We start from the raw sequence: 15,939 nt of genomic DNA, 5'->3' as shown, positions 1-15,939 counted from the left end.
AAGCAATCCTTAGCAGGAAGAGTGAAGCAGGTGGTATTACTATACCAGACCTTAATCTATACCACAGAGCAACAGTAACAAAAAATAGAACGTTATTGGCACCAAAACAGACTGGTAGACAAAATGGTACCGAATTGAGGACAAGGAAACTAACCCACAAAATTACAATTTTCTTTATTAGACAAAGGCACCAAAAACATTCTTTGGAGAAAAGATAAATGCTTCAACAAATGGTACTGGAAAAACTGGGAATGTATAAGGGACAAAATGAAATTAAATCCCTATCTCTGACCATGCACAAAACTCAACTCAAAGTGGATCAAGGACCTAGGAATAAAACCAGAGACCCTGAGTCTAATAGAAGAATAAGTAGGCCCTAATCTCCATTAAGATTAGGCCCCAAATTCCTTAATAAGACTCTTGTGGTGCATGAATTAAAATGAAGAATCAATAAATGGGATGAAATCAAACTAAAATGTTCCTTCTCAGCAAAAGAAACAATCTATGAGGTGAATAGAGAGTCTCCAACTTGGGAGAAATTCTTTACCCCTCACACATCAGTACAGCACTAATCTTCAGGGCATATAAAGAACTCAAAAAGCTAAGTATGAAACAAAACAAACAAAACAGAACAAATAACCTAATCAATAAAAGGCCCAGGGACCTGAATGAACTGTTCTCAAAGATGACATAAGTTAAACAACAATTACATGAAAAAATGTTCATCATCACTAGCATTTAGAGAAATACAAATCAAAACCACTCTAAGATTTCATCTCACTCCAGTGAGAATGGCAGTTATCAAGAATACAAACAACAATAAATGTTGGTGAGAATGTTGGGAAAAAAGGTACACTCATACACTGCTGGTGGGACTGCAAATTGCTGCAGCCAATCTGGAAAGCATTATAGATATTCCTTGGAAATCTTGGAATGGAACCACCATTTGACCCAGCTATCCTATTCCTGATTCTATAGCCAAAGGACTTAAAAACAGCATAGTACAGGTATATGACCATGTCAATGTTTATAGCAACACAATTCACAATAGGTAAATTGTAGAACCAACCCAGATGACCTTCAGTAGATGAATGGATAGGGAAGCTTTGGTATATATACACAATGGAATATTACTCAGCATTAAAAGAGAAAAAAAAACATGGCATTTGCTGGTAAATGAATGGAGTTAGAGAAGATAAGGTTAAATAAAATTAGCCAATCTCCAAATAACAAATGCTGAATGTTTTCTCTGATATAAGGAGGCTGATTCATAGTGGGGTGGGAGGGGGAGCATGGGAGCAACAGACAATATCTAGATAGGATAGAGGTGGGAGGAGAAGAGAAGGGACATAGGGTTAGAAATGATGGTGAAACGTGATGGACATTATTATCCAAAATACATGTACAAAGACATAAGTTGGTGTGAATATGCTTTGTATACAAAGACATAAAAAATTGTGTTCTATATGTGTAATAAAAATTTTAATGTATTTCACTGTCATATATAAATAAAAATAATTTAAAAAAGAAAACTTAATTAGAAAATATATAAAAATACAAGAAAGAAGAAAGAACTTAGAAGATGAAAAGATCTACCTTACTCTTGATAGGAAGGATTAAAATGGTCAAAATGACCATACTACAAAAAAGCACTATACAGGTTCAATGCAATCCCAATGAAAATTACAATGACGTTCCCCACAGAAATAAAAAAAAAGCATTCATGAAATTTATATAAAAAAATAAGAGATCCAGAATAGCCAAAGTAATCCTTAGCAACAAGAATGAAGCTGGTGGCATTACTATTCCAGACCTTAAACTATACTACAGAGAAATAGTATCAAAAACAGTATGGCACTGGCACTAAAATAGACCTGTAGAACAATGGTACAGAACAGAGGACACAGAGACTAACCCAAATAATTAGAGTAATCTTATATTAGACAAAGTCACCAAAAACATACATTGGAGAAAAGATAGCCTCTTCAACAAATGGTACTGGGAAAACTGGAAATCCATATGCAACAAAATTAAATTAAACTCCTATCTCTCACCATGCACAAAACTCAACTCAAAGTGAATCAAGGACCTAGGAATTAAACCAGAGACCCTGAGTCTAATAGAAGAAAAAGTAGGCCCTAATTGCCATCATGTGGAATTAGGCCACAACTTTCTTAATAAAACTCCCTTAGTGCAAGAATTAAAACCAAGAATCAATAAATGAGATGGATTCAATATAAAAGGCTTCTTATCAGCAAAAGAATAATCAGTGGGGTGAATAGAAGCCTACAGAATAGGATCAAATCTTTACCACAAGCACATCAGATAGAGCACTAATCTTTAGGATATATAAAGCACTCAAAAACCTTAACACCAGAAAACCAAATAACCCAATCAATAAATGGACCAACAAACTGAAAAACTTCTCAGAGAGTATATACAATCAATTAATAAATATATGAAAAAATGTTCAACATATCTAGCAATTAGAGAAATGCAAATCAAAACTACTCTAAGATACCATCTCACTCCAGTCAGAATGGCAGCTATTAAAAATACAAACATCAATAAGTTTGGCGAAGATGTGGGGAAAAGGCTCACTCTTACATTGCTGATGTGACTGAAAATTTGTGCAGTATGGAGATTCCTTGGAAAACTTGGAATACAACCACAATTTGACCCAGCTATCCCACTCCTAGATCTATACCCAAAGAACTTAAAAACAGCATACTACAGGGACACAGCCAAATCAATGTTTACAGCAGCACAATTCACAATACCTAAACAGTGGAACCAACCTAGATGCCCTTCAGTAGATAAATAGATTTTTTAAATGTGGCATATATACCAATGGAATGTTACTCAGCATTAAAAGATAATAAAATCATGGATTTGCAGGTAATAAATAATTTTTAAAAATACGCTGGAAACTTTGGAGTGGAAGTTACTTTATGAAGGCCAAAAACACTAATAAATTTATTGTTTACTTCTGAAAAACTACTCTGTGTATATTAAAAATAATGCTCTAGAAAATTAATGAGCAGAATCAATAAAAGTGTAGTGTGTATATATTTACTAAGTCTCTCATTTTTTTTTTTTTTCATATCTACTCTTGTGGGGAAAACTTAGTCGGGAAGAGGCAAGATTAGTGTTAGGATGCCACAGAATGTATATCCCTAGCATCTAATGTGGCTTTCCACTATCAATCAAGCAACTCTGGGCTATGTATCCTGGTACAACTCACAGCCAGGTACACTTTCTGCCAGACAACACTATTTGTGATAGAATTTGTTACATAGAATGCAAAAGGACAAAGTTATTTCAATTCATTGGATATTACTAGTAAATCAAACATGGCACACTTATGTAAACTTAATTAAATAAATGACCTTTGGTATTTCAGGATTAAATTCCTTTCTATAGCAGTTTCCTCTCCCTAGAATTCTTCCTCAGCCTTCTTCTCCTAGAGAAATCCCTAAACATTAAGACTTGCATCTGCATTCCCTGCTTGGATGCCTTTGAACACTAGTACTCTGTTCTGCTGTCTCACTGGCCTGCTTGAGTGTTCCTATCCTTCCTATCCCTGCCTGCTCCCTGAACCCTTAACACCATTTGGTGGAGAGCCAGCTTGTCCCTGCCATGGTCATGATCTAGTCAGTGCCTGGTATTCAGGACCTGCTAAAAGAAATTGCTTAAAATTATAATTTTAATAATATTTCAAATACTCAGAGGAAATATATCCAGAAAAATAATTTTATTATTATCCCACCAGTAATGCAAAAAAACTTAAAATTTGAATATTTAATGATTGGTTTATTTATTCTATGAGAACATTTAAATATTTGCTTTAAAAATTATACTTTAGAAGAGAATTGCTTTCATTTTCTCACAATTATGTAGGAAATTCGCAAATGGAAAAAATAGTATTTAAGTTTTATTGTCCACAATACCTTCAGTTTAAACTTGAATGTTGTCTTCTATTCCTTCTTTGAAGTCCAACCAATGACACCCTTGGCCTTGATAAGCTTTGAAGAGAACTCTTACTTTAGGGGTCTCAGTGGTGGTATTGCTGCATCTATATTAAATAGCAAATATGTCTGATGGATTTTTCAGCCATCTAAGTGGTAATGATGCTCCTAATCAAAAGCTGTCATGGATCGTATTTCTTCATGAGATGTAACTTTATGTTGCAGGCTTACATTAGTCTATTTGCTTTTTAGGGCAACTGGTTATTGGGTTGCTGCAAGTACACCAAGTACCCAGAGAATATTTATGGCCATGTATTGTAAACTTCGATCGTTGGACAACAATTCTTCTTGCATGTCAGCCTTTTCTGGTAGCTTCAATTTCCCACTCCAGAAAGTACATTCTTTAAAAGTTATTTAATGAGGACCTGCTAGTGATAAACACTATCACGTGTGTTGGATAAAGGGCCACTGTCTTAAAATGTAGCCTCCCTGGGAACAAAATGCTGAGTTATTATTTATTACATTTAGTTCCTTATTAATACTTAAAGCAAAAACTGTAAATTATAGGGACATGTCTATTTTACTGCTACTGTCTTTGCAGGTTGATGTGCTTATTCCTTTGTGGTCAGTTTTTATTTGCCCCTCAGTTTTGAAAATCTTTTATTCTACATGTGTCCATTTGTGCATTTCTCTCTCTCTCTCTCTCTCTCTCTCTCTCTCTCTCTCTCTCTCTCTTTCTCTCCTTTTATTCTTCCTTCTTGGAACTCATAATTTTCTTTAAACCTAAGAAATATTTTTTCTTCCTGAATTTGGGTCAGTTCTTAGCCTTTAACCCTTTTACTACTTCCTAATTTCAGACTTTTCTTTTTAAATATCCAAATAAAATGAGTACATCCCCACAACTTATTTTTTGCCACTTAATCTCTTTCATATTTCTCTCTTCTCTATGTGGGTTGTGTTCCAGGTAAACACTCAAGGCCTGTCTTCCTATTACTGATTCTTTTTCATCTCTGTCTTACCTGGCATTAACATACCCATTGTGTGGAATACTCAACTTCAATTATACTTCTTTGTACTTTAGCATAACATTTGTTTATAATCTAGTCTTTCTAGTATACTTTGTAGTATTTTTTTCCTTTTCATCTCATAGTCCATTTTTCTTTTGTACATGCTAAATAATTATTTTACTTTTTTGTGTGCTATTACCTGAAGGTCTTGGTTTCCACTGGCTTTTTCACACAATGACATATTTCTTTGTGTTTATATTTCGCTGTTTTTTTGTTGTTGTTTGTTTATTTGTTTTTCTGGAATCCTGAAACACACGGATTGAAGAAGCAAACCTTCATACAGAATGGAATAAAGTTGTTAATGCCAGAACCTAGCATAGTTTTATTCATGTGTGACTAAATTATTACTGTACCATGAAGATCATGTAAATTAGAATATCTACCCAGAGAGAAAGGAAGCCTAGGATCTAAAAGATCTAAAGAGGGGTAGGGCAGACAGTTGTGTTTGTTATAGTGAGTAACTTTTGTCTACTCTGTCCCTACTTTGTGGAGAGCCCCAGCTTCATGTGTAACTCATGGATACTATTCTCTGTGTTGTTAAAGCCCAAGGATTTGCAGCTTGTCTCCTTCACAGTTGTTAATCACTAATGCTGATGTTGTCAAGAGACAGCATTAGTAATAGCTCCTAATCACAGATCTTGTTTACAGCTTTCTTTGTATTTTCTCTCCCTCCCACTTCCCTTTATTTTTTGAAAGTTCTCTGTGAAGTTTAATTAATGTTTATTTTTCTCCAATATTTCTAGGAATTTTGTTGCATGATGGTTTTATACAGGACATACTCTTTTAATTGACTCTATAACTTATTTTTAGTTGATAAGGAGTCCTCATTTTGGAAATATTTATCAAATTTTACACAAAACACTAAAAGAAACAATACATAAAGGAAAAAGACCTTTCTCCCATTCTCTTGGACCCTATCAGTCTTCATCTGCAGAGGCAACTGTTTTCAAATCCTTACTTGTATCTTTTACTATTTTCCTCTGTGAGTCAAATTAATGTGATTACATTGCCATGTTTTGATTAAATAATTGTAAAAATTGCTATTATTTCCTTTCCATTACAGATACTGCTTTGGACCTTACTATTACCCCTCCCTCAGTTGTTTGCCTCAGTTTTTTCTTTACTTTCTACTATTCAGGTTAAACTATATTTTTAGTTAAATTAATAGACAGTATATTATTCTGTCCAGGTAAATAGTACCCCATGCTAATTTCAGTACCCTATTCTGAATGTTGTTTTTTTTTTTCTGTCTCCTCCAGTAGCTAATTGTTGCTTGTGTTTTCCCCTCATGGTTTCACATTACCTAACTAAACATAGTATCCAATCTGCACTATCTAGTTGAGATTAGCAACAATTAGCAACTCATAGAGTAGTTCTGTGTCATTTTATCACACGTGGAATGTCTTGTCACCATGGCTATAGTCAAGATACAGTATTCCATCATCACAAAGCTCTTTCTCCCTGTGCGACCTCTTCAGAATTCCACTCACTCCTGTCACCTTCCCACCATTCCTAACCCCTCATAAGCACTAACTGATTTTCTATCAATATAAATTTGTCATTGTGTGTTGCAAAAATGGGATCATAAATAATGTGGTCTTATGTGATTAGCTTTTCAAACTAAGGATAGTGTCTTTAGATCAATCCAGGTTGGCATATGCTGGTGGGATCACTCTGCTTTACTGGTTTCCCAGCATCCACATACTTGAAAATAGCTGGCATTGCCACTTTTTCAGAGTTTTGTTCTAATAGACAAAGTTTTACCTTATCACTGTCTTGAGTTGCATTCTATGCTTGGTATTGCCACTATTTTAGAGCTTTGATTGTTCCAACTGGTGGTTGGTGATTTTTCATCATGGTCTTTGTTTATGTTGCCCTCCTGACTCATCAAGGTGAATATCTTTCCCTTGTGTTTGTCTGTCATCTATAAATCCTCTTCCATGAAATGTCTCTTCTGTTTTTTTGGTAATATTTAATAGGTTTTTTTTTTTTATTTTAATGTTGAATTTGGTGTATAAATTCTTTCAGTGATAAATTTGAGAATTCTTTATAGATTCTACATATAAGCCTCCGGGGACATGGAGGACAGGAGTGGGTCAGTCACCCAGGCAGGAGAGAGTGTATCATCCTTCAGGATGTCTTCCAGCTTGGACGCCGGGATGCTGTAGACCTGGGAACCCTCAGCTGCTGGCCCCAGGCTGCTGCTGAAGGCCAAGGTGCTGTCCGTGAGGTCCAGGCTGGTACATGCCAGGTCTGCCTGGTGCTGCAGAAGGTCCTGGCTGCAGTCTTCAGTACCAGCTCTTGCTTGATGATACAGTTCACCAGATCTGGGGAGCAGAGACCTGTGGATGACATGAGGGAGAGTCTGTGAGCCTGGGCCTGCGTCTGGAGTTCCTGGATTCTGAGTTGTAAGTGCCAGTTGGCATGCTCCAGCTTCTTCTGCCAGATCTCCATCTCCTTATCATGCCGCTCTCACTGAACCTTCTGGAGGTAGTCCATGGATACCTTCAAGATGGTCTCCTTGTTCCAGTGCATGTCTGGATCATTTGACTTGGGAATCAAAGTACCTAGTTTTTTATTTTTTATTTTATTTTTTGAAGGCATGATTTAAAAGAGTATCATGTTTAAAAGGTTAATTATTTTCCTCATCTAAGTACATTTGCATTCAAAATTTTGATCCACATGGAAAACATGTGTATAAACTGAATAAATAAACTTTATCCTAAAGATTAGCCAGTTGTCCCAATTCTATTTGCACTATAATCAATCTTTTCTCTACTTAAAGACTATCTTTATGCATTGGGGCTCAGACAGAAAAGGAGCAACCTAAAAATGCATTTAAATAGAGGGGATTCAGAATCACGGACTAAGACAAGGGCAAAGGCAGAAAGAACATCTGGGGCTGGTTTGGGGACAGGGAACCAGGAGTGGGCTCCCCACTGGGGGTTGCATGGCTTAGGCCTGGCAGACACTGGAATTACTGAAGGGGTCACCTGGTCAGCATCAGAGACCACCTGCTCATAGGCAAGCATCAGGTCAGGTTGGCGCTGGAACTCATAGGGATGCCAGGATGATCCAGAGCTGACGGAGTTACACGGCCACTGGCAGAGGTGCCACCTCACCAGAAGCAGGAAGAAGACCAGTTCCTTTCCCAGCCCTCCAGCTCTTCAGTGGGCAAAGGAGTCAGAGAATGTGGTCTGGGGGCCCCTGAGTTGGTTCAAAGTACCTAGTTCTTTCATGCGGTCGTTTATGTTAAATTTTCTTCATTCAATCAGGTTGTGATTGTCTTTCTTCTGCCTCTCTTTGGCCAGGGCTCTTGCTTCAGTCTGTGAGCTCCCACTTGATGTTGGGGAGATTTGCAGGACAGGAGTTGCTGATCCTGAGGCTGGGGATGAGGGCTGGTGGAGGGTTGTGGTGGCAGGCCTTGGCTGCCATAAAGGTCGATCAAGTTTCCAGAGACAGGTAACGTGTTTGCCACCTGCAAGGTGGGGTCCATCAATCCCAGGATTTCCTCATTATAACTTGATTCCAGGCTAATGATGTCTTCGATGACATCATACATTTGCAGCATGAAGCCTGTGGGTGTGCATTCATGCTGGGGCACTCGCTCTCCACCAGTTTTGCTCTTCAAACTTATATAACCCCTCTTTATCACACTTAGAGTTAAGCGTGAGCAGGGCCATGGGGCTGTTGGGCTCGCTGCTCCCCAGCACCGGTGGCATAACACGGTCACCTGGCTGGTTTGGACATGGCAAGCTCAGGATTTGGTTAGCATGTTTGTTTGCTAAAGTGGTAGAAATGTACTGTTTTACCTGCTACCACTCCGCTTGCTGTATGTGGTACTTGGAGGGGTTTTCAAGGTGGGTCTGTGCCTTAAGGACTTCCATGGGTACCTGGGTAGCAGAGGGAAGGGTTGTGGGTGCATTGATATTGATGGCTGGTGTCTGGCTCATGGGCACTCTCTGCTGCAGGAACTGGGGCATCTGCAGCTTTTGCTGCTGCTATCTGTGCTCCTGCTCCTGCATCTGTTCACACAAATGCTGATGGTGTAGCAAGATGCATGATGTCATACTGGACGAGCTTATGCAAGGCTTGGAGGTCCCAGGATGCTCCGCAGAACTGCTGCTCTTCAGGGACTGACTTTTGAGTTATTAGTAGATTTTGGGCTCTTCATGGAACTCCTCCCTGTCTTTGAAATCCATCAGGATCCCTAATTTCCACTGCATGGCTCCAGCTTGGCTCCAGCTTGTCTCCAGCTTTGAGGCCCCTCGCTGCTCCAAGCCAGGGCAGAATAGGGCTCCCAGGGAGGTGGTGGCTGGTCCCGCTGCACCCTGCGCAGCTCTGCACAGCCTGCATGGTGGAGTCCGCCCCTATGAGTTTTTTATTATGAATGGATGTTGAATTTTGTCAAATAATTCATGAATCAATTGATGTGGCCAGGTAGCTTTTCTTCTTCAGATTTTTAGTAGATAGATCATATTATTTTTCATATATTGAAACTTTATATACCCAGGCTAACTAAACTGACTAAACTGTATTTAACCATTCTCTCTCTCTCTCTCTCTCTCTCTCTCTCTCTCTCTCTATATATATATATATATATATATATATATATATATATATATATATATATATATATATATATTTGACTAATGAGAACAACTTAAAAGAAGAATAGTTTACTTTAGGTTCATGATTTAGAGGTTCTGTTCACAGTTGGTCAACTACATTGCTCTGGGCCTGAGGTGAGGCCTAGCATCATGGCAAAAGAGTAAGGCAGAGGAAAACTGCTCTCCTCATGGCAGCCAGGAAACAGAGAGGGGACAGGGTAAAAAGCTTCAGAGAAGTTGCACCCTTCCAGGGCACACTTCCAATGAACCATCTCCTGGAGCAAATTCCCACCTACCTACAGTTACCACTCAGTTGTTGATTCAAAATAGGATGAAGTGATTTAGTGGCAGCTCTCATGATCTAATCATTCCACCTCAATATCCCTGCATCAACCTAGGAGTTTAGGGGATGCACCTCATATCCCAACAACTGAGTTCTACCCAGTTTCCCAGAAGCTCCTGTCCATTTCACAAGAAAAACATGCATTTAGTCCATTTACAAGAATACCTATAATCTTAACAGCTCTAGAATTACCCAAAATTTTAATTCCATTATGTCATCTGAGACTCAGAAACAGACTTGAACTCCTGTAATGATCAAAAGCAAGCTACAAACATCTATTATATAGTGGCACAGGGTAAACACTCCCTTTCCAATAAGAAAGAACAGGAAAATAGAAAGAAGAAATAGGATCAAAACAAGACCTAAATCCAGTTGGGAAATGTTTTTTTGTTTTCTGTTTTTTTGTTTGTTTATTTGTTTTTTCCCCCTAGCTCCATCTCTGGCAACTAGGGCTCATTGGTGAGATGTTCTCTCAGAAGGGCCTGGCCATTTGCCATGCTCATGGCCTGTCTCTTGGCCTGGTTTTCTCTACAGCCAAAAGTCTTTCTTCTTCAGACATTTTTGGCATCTCTTAATTCCCAGGATCTCCATTTTAACTTTGAATTAACCTTCACAGCTTTGCGCATTGCCCTACCAAGAATTGTAGGGATTCTGTCCCTGGTGCCCTTTGCCTGACCTTGCTGGCCTTTCTCTGAAATCTTAGTGGAAGATTCCATGGGGCCTCTAACTCCAACATCATGCCTTCCTGCAGTACCAGCACCACCATGTGGATGACACCAAACTTTGCTACCAGCTCAAAACCTAGCGGGGTCTTCTGGGACCTAGGCTACAGCAGCTTCTGAGTACCTGGGTGGCTGAGCATGGTGAAACATATCCTGGAAAACAACTTTCTATACATCCCTGTGTAGGATTTGATACTTCTACACACTGGTGCTTGCAGTGGGCATGGTCTGGAAAATTCCTGAGATGCCCTTAAGCCATCTTTCCTATTGTCTGTGGGCATTATCACTTGTGACACAAGTAATCCAAATGGATTAAAGGAATTCATGGAGTGTCACAAAAGAAATTTGCAGGGACTATGTTTCTGTTTGGTACAAGTGAGCATTATTTGGGAGGAAAAGGGAAATTGGTTTATAGCCTAGAATTGTAGTCTTTGCTGCTTGAAGACTGAGTGATACTTGGCAAGCAGAAACAAAATAAATAGATATATTAACAGTAGGCTTTCTAATCTGTACATTCTTTATAAATTTCATGTGTCCATGTGAATATTCTCATTTATTAAGTGTATATGGGTGCACTCAGAAGTTGTTTGAGGATTAAAAAAAAAAGACCATTTGGGAATACATTTTCCTCTATTATGAAAAGAATATATGACAAGGCTGAAAGCACACTAGACAGAATTCAAATCCTAGGTTTTAATTAAAATTCCACAAATATATGACTTTAATAAAGTAATTATGCTACTTCTTTGTTTCCACATCCATTTTCTCCATCATGTAGGCTATAATGATAGACTTCACTCCTCCTTTCTGGCTTATTTATCCTTTCTTTCATTTTCTTTCTGTATTGTCCTAGCTAAAACTCCTAGTGTGCTGTTGAATGTAAGTGGTAGGAGCAAGCATTCCTTTATTGCTGAAATAAAATTCTAAATAGTTTACCATTTTAAATGTGAAGTTTGCTGTAGATTTTATTTCTTTGTTTTGGAAACTCTCTACTAGCTTAATAGTATACCCCCTAATAGCATTTACTTCTGCTCCCAGTTTTTGAGAGGTTTTGTCTTTAAAGAAAATTGAATTTCAAAATATTCTTTGTTTGATACCTTTCATGTTATCATACAATTTTTATTCTTTATTTTGTAAACAGTGTGAATTTTATTGTTTGATTTCCAAATATTAAAACAAAATCAAACTATTAGGGTAAAATTAGCTGAGATATGGTTGTTATTCCTTTTTCACATATTGCAAGATTTGATTTGCTAAGGTTTTGTTTGTAACTTGTGCATCAAAGTAATATTGATTACAATTATCCTTCTTTTTTTTTGGTCTTAGTCACCCTTGCATTTTATCAAAGGTAAAATTCCTAAAAGTTTAGAAAAGGGCAGAAGGTTATTTCTTGTTTATTCTCTAGGAAAATTTGAGTAGGATTGAAAATATTTCTTCTTCAAATATTTTTAAATGTCAACTAGATTGTTCTTTGCCAGGATAGTTCTTATTATGAAGACTATTTCTATAGGACATTAAAAACTATTCTTATTTTCTATTTCTTATTCATCAACATTCATAAGTTGTGTTTTTTATTTATTTCTCATAGCATCAGAAGTATCATTCTTCATAGTGTGATACCTTGATATTATGACAGTATAGTGTATCTTCTATGGAAATATGCTTTATATTGGTAAATTGTGTTTACATATATTAAAAAATATTTCAATACATATTTGAATATGCATTCTGATAATTAATTTTGGTTGTCAACTTGACCAGATTAAGGAACATTTAGAGAGAAGATAAAGAATACTTTGGGGTATATCTGTAAAAGTGTTTCTGAGTGGGCAAGTTCTATCTTAAATGTGGGTGTCATTGTCTGATAGGCTTGGGATCCTGATGGAATGAAAAAAAAGAAAATGCAGAAAAGGAGGATGCTAGCTCTCTTTCACACCAGACCCTTTTTTTCAACTGTTATCAGCCATGAATATCAGACTCCAGGTTCTTCAGCCTTTGAGCAGACTTATGGCGGTGGCAATCCAGGAGGCTGGACTGGGGTTACATCATTGGCTTCTTTTTCATTCTGAGGCTTCCAGCTTCTTGGACTAAGCAGCTCTGATTTTCCTGGCTCTCCAGGCCTGAAGATGGCCATACATGGACGTATCTGCCTTTGTTTATGTAAAGCAATCTAATAAATCACCTGTTATATTATGTATATTCTGTTGGTTCCATTCCTCTCAAGAACTATTACAAATATGCATTCTGAAGTTCATGTATAGTTGATGTATTCTGAAGTCCATACGTAGTTCAGTCTGTATGTGAACTTGACCAACATACATAATCTCCTGCACAAATGTGGATTATATCTGCTTGTTTCATCAGTTACTGTGAGAAATTTATAAAAATCACCAATAATCAGTGACCATTTATTTTTGCATTTGTCAATTTTTGTTTTAGATAATTTGAAACTATGTGTGCTGTCAGTATAAATAAAACTAGGAGTTATTACATCTTACTTCTACACCCTGTTGGCAGTCAGGAAACAGAGAGATAGGGGATAGGGTAGGAATTAGAACCTTAGTCATTATGAAATAGTAATCTATTTTTTTATAGCAATTTTTGCTGAAACATTACAAAGTATCTGATATTATTAGGTCTAAATTATCTTTCATTTTGTTATAGTAAATGTATCTTTATTGTATTACATAAGGTTGGATATTTTTCCAATAAAATGTAACTTTTCAGAGGAGTTATTTAAATTGTTCAATTTTTGTAAATCATAATAATTTAAATGTGTCTATGTTTATGAACAGATTCAGACAAAAATGATATAATTGTAGTTATAAAAAAGATTATAAATATTATCTACATTAAAAACTTAGTAGCAAAGTTATAATTAGCAGTTAGTGAAGAAAAAATACAAAAAGAGAAAAATATTTTCATCTCAAAAATTATAACAAAAATTGTGTTCCCTAATATTTCCTTCCTCCCTGGAAAAAGAGATACAGAACTTCAACTAGCAGGTTTTGTACATTGACTTTTCAAAGCTATTAGTTCATTCTCCAAGTTCTGAGTTTTCCTTTGGCATTTTTTCCCTTTGGCATAATGAACTTTCTTCTACATTTCCTTTAGTATAATTCTCTAGAAGGAACTGTCTTGTTTTACTTTATATTCAATATTTTTCTTTTTCCTTCTAATTCTAAGAAGAAATCTTTCACTGGGTTGTTAGAGTTTTTTTAATTTTTCACTTTAAAGACAATGTGCCAGTATTTTATTTCTTTTCTTTAATATTTATTTTTTAGGTGTAGATGGGCACAACACAATGCCTTTATTTTTATGTGGTGCCGACAATCAAACCCAGGTCCTGCCTGTGCTAGGCTAGTGCTCTACTGCTGAGCCACAATCTCAGCCCTGTGCCAGTATTTTCTTGAAGTGGTTTGTCTCCTGCATACAATGTGTAATTTTTAAAAAATTTTTTGGCTATTTTCAAGGTTTTTTCCCCTCTATGATTTTCAGCATTTTCAGAGTGTTGTGCCTAGCTTGTGTGCCTGTATCTGTCCATCTTTCTCTCTCTTCCCCTCCCCCCTCCCCCCCTCTCCACTTTGTGTCTGTGTGTGTGTGTGTGTCTCTGTGTGTGTGTGTGTGTGTGTGTGTGTGTGTGTGTGTGTGTGGTGTTTTACTCATAGTGGTTCACTCAGAATTATAAATATGTAGATTTTTTACCTCTAATGTAAGTAAGGATGTTTTTGCCCATTACTTTTGGAAACTTTTTGCTGTCAATTTTCCTCTTCCATTCCTTTGGAGACTGCATTTACCCACATGCCAGACCTTTTGATCCTGTCTGACAAGTCTATGAATATCAGTTTATTTTCTCAAAATGTTTTCAGTCTGTCATTTTGTCATTGGATAATGATTATCAATCCATCCCCATGGAGAAATTTCAGCCTACATTTGTTTACATAGGTAATGTTTAATTAGAGCTTATCCACAGACTTATTTACATATTTCTATGACTGCTTTCTCCCTTCAAAAGCAGAGTTCAGTTGTCTTAACTACAGAAACTTACAGTCTATAATGCCTCAAATATTCACTTTATGACCCCTTTTAGAAAAGTTTGATGATCCTGATCTCTCTTCAGGCTGTTGACATTTTTTCTTTACATCATTTCTTTTCTCTATTAAGCTTTTCCAGTGAATTTTTCAGATTTTGTAATTCTTTAGTTTCAATATATACATTTGTCCTTTAAAAATATTTTAGATATTTTTTTAATGTAAACCTGGTTTTTCACTCATTGCAAGCAAAATGTCCTTTACATTTGCATAGGAACAGTTTCAAGTCTTGACTGATAATTGCAACATTTAGTGCACCTCAGAGTTGTCATCTGCTGAATTTTCCCTTGAGAATGAGAAAGAATTTTGCTAATTTTTCTTATGTCAAGTAATTTTATATAATATCATGAACATTGTGAGTTTTATGTTCTGGATATTGTCATATTCTTCGATGAGTGATGATATGCCTGTTTCACCATTTGCCTTACTTAGACTCAAACTGCAAACTCTGAGCTGCCTTTGATAGATGCAGTTTGACTCTTGCCTCAGTTCCTTAAGGTGTAGTTGTGATTTCTTTGTGCAGGGAGTGGGAGGGGTGATTATCCTATACTGTATGGTCAACCACATACTTGGGGAAAGTGTGAACAGCGAACACAGTCACTCCTTCAGTTAATGCTCCCAGGGGATTTGTTCCTACTTGGTGGCTATGGTCACCCTAGGATCTGTTCTTTACTCTCCTAGCCCCCAAAGAGAACTGTCTATTGGAACATTAGCTCCCCCACACTGTACAGGAACTAAAACCCATTCTCAGGTCATAACCCCCAAATGCAGAGCCCACCACCTACTGGTTCGTACTTGCAAAATGTTATTTCCCTTCAAAAGTCACTCCCCTTTTAAAACTCTCTGGTACTGTTTTGTTTTTTTTATTTTATACAGAACCTAAAGTCATTTTATGTGTTATTATTAAACTGTTAAGAGCTTATTACCATTCCATAATCCCAGACTCTACATACTTAATGCAAATTTTGACATCACAGAGTGGAAGCCTCTTATTCTATTTATTTGTCCTATTTAATTATTTTTATTAGCTTCTTTTAGATTGATCTCTGATAATGATTTTATTTTCCCTCAATTGACCAGCTCACTAAAATATCTTTTTATACTCATTTAAATTAGTTCAGAGATGCAAAATGCATCC

General features: G+C 36.8%; 1 pseudogene; it reads right to left on the bottom strand.

Annotated features, from left to right (window-relative positions):
• Positions 1-7,091: 7,091 nt before the first annotated feature.
• Positions 7,092-9,261, bottom strand: LOC143385981 (microphthalmia-associated transcription factor pseudogene; annotated as a pseudogene).
• Between the last annotated feature and the right edge of the window lie 6,678 nt (positions 9,262-15,939).

Source organism: Callospermophilus lateralis (genome assembly GCF_048772815.1).
Source record: "Callospermophilus lateralis isolate mCalLat2 chromosome 11 unlocalized genomic scaffold, mCalLat2.hap1 SUPER_11_unloc_3, whole genome shotgun sequence".
NCBI classification, from domain to species: Eukaryota; Metazoa; Chordata; class Mammalia; order Rodentia; family Sciuridae; genus Callospermophilus; species Callospermophilus lateralis.
Note: the sequence above shows the minus strand (reverse complement) of the source record. Positions and strands in the feature narration are given on the sequence as shown.